Genomic DNA, 6,264 nt, shown 5'->3' on the forward strand with positions numbered 1-6,264 from the left:
CTAGCTCTATAATACCTATTTGTGCTTTATTTATTCATTCTTCAATTTCAATTTATTTATTCATTTTTTTATGTGTTTATCTCTCTGTCTGTCTCTGTATCGCTGTCTGTCTCTGTCTCTGTCTCTCTCTCTCTCTCTCCATGCTTGTAATGCTCTCCCTCTTCACTTCAACCTCCAGGAATCCCCTCAAGGCTCAGCTCAAGTGCATCTTTTGATTCAGCCCTTTCCTTGTTAGCACTCTTCTGAAATTGCTGTTCATTTACATATTTTGTAATTACTTTTTTTTTGTACATATTGTTTCCTCCCTGAAGAAGGTAAACTCCTTGAGGGCCAGGATTATTTTAATTTTTGTCTTCTTAGAGCTGAATAGTGTGACTTGCACACAGGAGGTGCTTAATAATTGTTTGTTGAATTGAATTGAAAAAGTAAAGCTACTCTTTTTCACAAGATGCTAAACTTTATTTGTATGTGTACTCTTTCTGTCTCTTTCTCTGCCATTGGTGTATTCTGTCTTTGCTTTATTCGATGATTTTCCTGAGTTTAGTGGAAAATGACCTGATGGTCAGCTTTTTAGTGATGAGACCTTCCAAACTTAGCTAGACTGGTCCTCAGATAACAGACAATCCATCTAATGTGGAATCTGCACTGTATGTCTTTCCAGCTTGGTAGGGCTTGCCAGAGCTGATGTTCTACTGGAATAACCCTTGAGAACTAGGGTCAAGCAAACATCATTGGAAGGGACTTCAGTGGAGGAAGCTACTATTCCTATAGCTATTATTAGATAATAACTTGGATTCTAACCTGATCATTTCTGAAGCAAGCTAAACAGCTTTCAATTCTTTTGTAGATAGTGGCAGTGGTAAGGAAGTAATGGAGAACATTACAGCATAATGGGATTAGTAAATTTGATAACCACATTATGGTGGAGACAAGACTCTGGAGTAGGTTGGGGTGAAGGAGGATTACAACTGTATTCATGTATTTGAAAGGTTATCTTGTGGAAGAGAATTGAATTAAACCTTTTCTGTTTGGCCCCAGATAGCAGAACTAGGACCCATGGGTGGAAGTTGCAGAATGTCGGATTTATGCTTGACAAAAGGAAAAACTTAATGATTAAAGCTGTTCCAAACAAAAGTAGACTGTCTCAGGAGGTAGTGAGTGGGTTCTTCTTGTTTAGAGGTCTTTCACCAAAGACTGGCTGACAACTTGTCAGGGACACTTTGGAAAGGGGTCTAGTTCTGGTCCATTGGATGAGAACACTCTACTAGTGCTGAGATTTTGTGACTCTTTATCTTGTTCTTATTTCAATTTATTAGAAAGTTGCTGGTATTAGAACTTGCCTGGCCTAAGCTCATCCCTAGAAGTCACTGACCAGGTCAGGATGCTACATGGACAGTAAGCTGCTCCTCTTACCTTTTAAAATACATATATCCCCTCCCTAACACCTTCTGTTGCTATCTACAGAAAAAATGGGTGGAAATCAACATTTACTCCCTGCCTCCTCACCTTGTAAATACTACCAAGAATCTTGGCTAGTAGGGCCTTTGGGAGGTTACCCAATCCAATCCAATCTAATCTAATCCAACCCAATACAATGCAACTCAATCTAGCAAGTATTTTTGAAGCACCTAACTATGTGGTGCTGTGCTATATGCAAAGGATGGGGGTGGGTGGGGCTGTGTACAAAGGTAAAAATAAAACACAGGCCTTACCTTTCAGGAGCTTATATTCCATTGCAGAATACAACCTGTAAAGAGATGTGTATTCATGATCATTTAAAGAGGAGAACACTCACTACTAACTGGACCAGGGGTGCGGTGCAGCCTTTTGACTAAATCCAATTTTACAGAACAAATCCTTTTATTAAGGGATTTATTCTGTGAAGTTTGGATTAAGTCAAAAGGCCGCACTTGAGGACCTAGAAGGCCACTTGTGGCCTCAAGACTGTAGGTTCTCCACCCCTGAACTAGAGTGACCAGGAAAGGCACATGAACTGAGCCTTGAATAAAACTAGAGATTCAAAGAGACAGAGGTGAGGAGGCAGTGAATTTCAGGCAGAGGTTACACCTCATGAAAAGGCCTGGAAGAGGAAGGTTGAGGAACATCTAGACCCTTCCTTAGTCTAGTTAGAATCATATATAAAATAGCCTAGACACATATTGAGCTATCCAATTTTTAAAGTGCTCCAGAGGGCTTTTGAGACATTGTAGAAGAAGACACTGCTGTAATAATTTTTTGACTTTGACTATTTCATTTTGTGGTACAATGGAAAGATCCCTAGTTCTGGAGTTAGAGGACCTGGGTTCAAATCCCTCCTCTGTTACTGCCATTGAAAACTTGGATAAGACACTTCATTCCTTGGGCTTTAGTTTTCTTATCTATAAAATGAGGGGAGTTGGATTAGATGGAACCTCTGCAGTCCCTTTTAGCTCTAAGACACTAATCTTGATAAATCAGAAACAAATACTTAAGGAGTAATGAATAAGCAAATGTAAAAGGGGATGGTAAATCATGATTGTGGGAAGAAAGTTCACAAACCAGTGAACATCAGTACAGGTTCCAGACTAGGCTTTGATCTCCAGTGACCTGCTGCAACCCAGGTGGGATCCAAATTGAGGCTTGAGGGAAAATGAAATGATGTTCGTGGATCACAGCTTCTTCCACACTCCTTCAGGATGCACGTTGACTCTTGGGAGAGCTACAGAAAGACAGAGGGCAGTGTGGGACCAAGTTGGTAGCTGCCCTATAGCAGGGAAGTGAGCATGCTATCTGAAGGTAGTACCAAAGGGAGGGGGAAGTGAGGGGGAGAGAGAGAGAGAGACAGAGAGCGAGAGAGAGAGAGAGAGCGCGAGAGCAGCTTTTCCTTATTGTTGAATGTTGAAGGAGAGTGGGGAGGGCGAGTCTCGAAGACAAAGGCACTGAAGGGTAAATGAGGGCTGTGTTAGTTCAAAGTCAGAGGTCTTAGGAAGCAGGGAGAACTTGGAAGGTATTATTATTATTATTATTATTATTTTTGAGGATGGAAACAAGAGAACTCTTGTGCAGGGGGTGGGGGTAGGTTCTGCAAACCCTCCCAACTCCAGTAATTAGATAGGTTTGGCAGCCTGAGCGAAGGCCTCACGGTTCCTGATTAATGTTCCTTTGGTGCACAGACGTGATTTAGCTTGCTGCTGAATAAACACAACACGGGGATGGAAAGGTGATAACTCCCGGCTCAGCAAAAAGAGGGAGCCTATAAATATGCCAGTGGGTCAATAGAAGTGATTTCATTCTTCCTTCCCAGGACTGCTGATGAGGTCTGACAGGGCAGGTCTACTTCATTAAGGCATCACAATGGCGAAGAAAGCCTGAAGGGCAAAAAGAGCTGCCTGTAGCAGATTGGGGCCTGGGCTGCAGCTGTCAGGACAGTCAGGGAGGGAAGAAGAGGTTGGCGACAATAGAATAAGGAAGATATCATGGGTGGGTGTTTTCTTTCTTACTCCTGTCCCTCTTTCTTCATTCCTTTAGCTTTTCCTCCTTTCTTCTTTCTCTTCCCTCTCTCCTTCATTTTTTTTAACTTCCTTCCTCCCTCTCTCCTTTTTGTCCTCTTCTCCCCTTTTCTCTTCCTTCTTTCTTTCCACCTTTTCCTCTCTCCATCTTCTATCCTTTTTTTCTCTTTTCCTCTCAGCTCTCCTTTCCTTCCCCTTTCCTTCTTTCCTGCCCTTTCTCCCTCATTTTTTCTTCCTGTCTTTCTTTTCCTCCTCTTATTCTTCCCTCTCTTCTTCTCTTCCTTCCTCTCTTCTCTTCTGCTTCTCTTTTCACTCCTTTTTCTTCCTATTTATCCCTTTCCTTCCCTCTCTTCTCATCCCTACTTCTCTTTTCCTCTTCTTTCTCTTCTCTACTTTTCTCCTTGTCTCCATCCCTTCTTCTCCTTCCTATAATAATAACCAAGATGTACAGCACCTTAAAGATTGCAAGAACTTTATGTACATTATCTCATCTGAGCTTCACGGTAAATTTGTGAAGTAGATACTCAGGTGTTATTCTCATTTTTTTTTTAGGCAACTGGGGTTAAGTGACTTGCCCAGGGTCACACAGCTAGTAAATGTCAAGTGTTTGGTCTGAGGCTGGATTTGAACTCAGGTCCTCCTGACTTCAGGCCCGGTGCTCTATTCACTGCCCCATCTAGCTGCTCCTGTTATTCTCATTTTACAGAGGGAAATTAACATGTTCTTTGTCCCATTAGAATGTAAGCTCTTGGAGCGCAGTAATTGTCTTTTTTTTTCTATCCCTAGCACCTTTCACAGTGCTAGCCCATAGTAATCATTTAATAAAATGCTGATTGATTAATGGCCTGTGATCATACAACTGGTAAGGGTCAAAGTCAGAGGTTGGACACAAGTCTCTACCTAACTCTAAGTCCAGCACTCAATCCACCACTAGTCCAGTGATGTCAAAATCAAATACAAATGGGGACCACTAAGCCATACATAAGGATTCTGGTGCGTTGCATATTGACTTAGAAAACCATAGATGTTCATATATTCATTTTTAAAATTAATATAACAATGCATTAAAATCCAATAGGAATTACATTTAAATATGGTTTATATTTAAATTCAACTAAATTTAAATCTGCTTTGGGCCACACATGGGAGAGTTGTGGGCCTGTGGGCTGTGTGTTTAACATCTCAGCACTAGGCCACCCTCCTTTCCACTCTCTTCTTTTTTGTCCCTCTTCCATTTTCATTTCTACATAAGCACCACTTCATAACCATAGTTCCTGACAGAGTAGAGCACTTAAAATTAAGAGGATGAAGGATCCTGAATATGGTAATATTACATCCTCCATAACAGTCATAGCTGTAAGGCAGAAAAGCAGCAAGGAATTTGTGAGTTTGGGATAGAATTTTGAAAACTTTAGAAGAACAGATCTTTCAAGGAAAATCATCCTTAAAGCCTAAAGAACCAAAAACAAAGCTATTTTTTTTTTGGTATCCACCATTTTTCCATTTGAAAAAAAAAATCCCTCAAGTACCTTCTGCTTGTTCCAGTAACCCTGACTCATTCCCTTTATCCTCTGTCTGTGCCTCTTCTCTCTCAACTGTTTGTTTCCAGACATCCATTGGCCTCTTGGAGCCCTATTTCCTTTTCTGATACCAGATAATCTAATTTCTATTCACTGTTTTACACACCTCTAACTCTGATAGCTTTTTTTTCTCTTTGATTCTTTATTTCTGTTTTCAGATCTTGCCCTTTCACTGACTGAGTTTAGGTGGTCTAACAAATAGGCCAAAAGAACAGGTGAACTCTAGAGCTCAGCCATCTTCATGATCCATTCTGAAAACAGCCATATTGATTTCGCTGCAGGATAACCATCCAGATAGATGGAAGGATTGAATAGTGGTGAAATAAATTCAATAGTTTTTTTCCCTGATGTTCTCTGCTTACTCTGCTGTTAAGACACAGCCATTGTAACATGGCTGTTTCTGCATGCTTATGTGTGTTCTTTGTAGAAAGTGGGAAGGTGCAGGGGACAGAATCTCGTGTCTTTTTCCTGACTCACTTGTCCTTTCTAGCTGATTTCAACTACACCATCATTATAGCTTCTAATTCACATTAATTCACTAAAATCTTGTTCCAATGTTTCATCCTGGTGGGCAGGGTTCATCAAGGTTATACTAGAGGAATATAAGCTTTGACAGGTCCTACCATTCTGGAAAAACTTTGCATTTCTATTAGGGGATCGACTGACTGCCTGTCCTCCAAGGATCAGTTTAACTAAGTTTGTAGAAGCTCTGTACCAGAAGATGGGCCAACAGATGATGATAAATTTATTTTAACTGTAACAACAGAAAACTGTTCATGAAGGCCTAGAGAAGGTTCTGGTTGGGAACTGTGGGGGGAATACCAATATCTATGAAATCAGAGAACCTTGAAGCAATGAAGTATGTTTTTTCTAAAATCTCTATTATTAAACTTACTATGAAACTTTATTATCAAATTATTAAATTTGACTTGAAAGAATTTGATAGATATCAACAGAGGTGAATATTTCCTTATACAAAGAAAAGGAAAGATGACTATGTATGAAAAAGTGACATATAGTTTCTAAAAAACAAAAACAAAAGTACTTATAAAATTTAACTTGGCTGTTTCAATATCACGAAGTTTGTCTCTGTCCCCTTCTGAACTTCCTTCTTTTCTCTTTTGTGTATTTTTAAAATGTTTTATTGATTCTCTCTCTCTCTCTCTCTCTCTCTCTCTCTCTCTCTCTCTCTCTCT

Source organism: Vombatus ursinus, unplaced genomic scaffold, assembly GCF_900497805.2.
Source record: "Vombatus ursinus unplaced genomic scaffold, bare-nosed wombat genome assembly UNPS02014812.1, whole genome shotgun sequence".
In the NCBI taxonomy this organism is placed as follows: Eukaryota; Metazoa; Chordata; class Mammalia; order Diprotodontia; family Vombatidae; genus Vombatus; species Vombatus ursinus.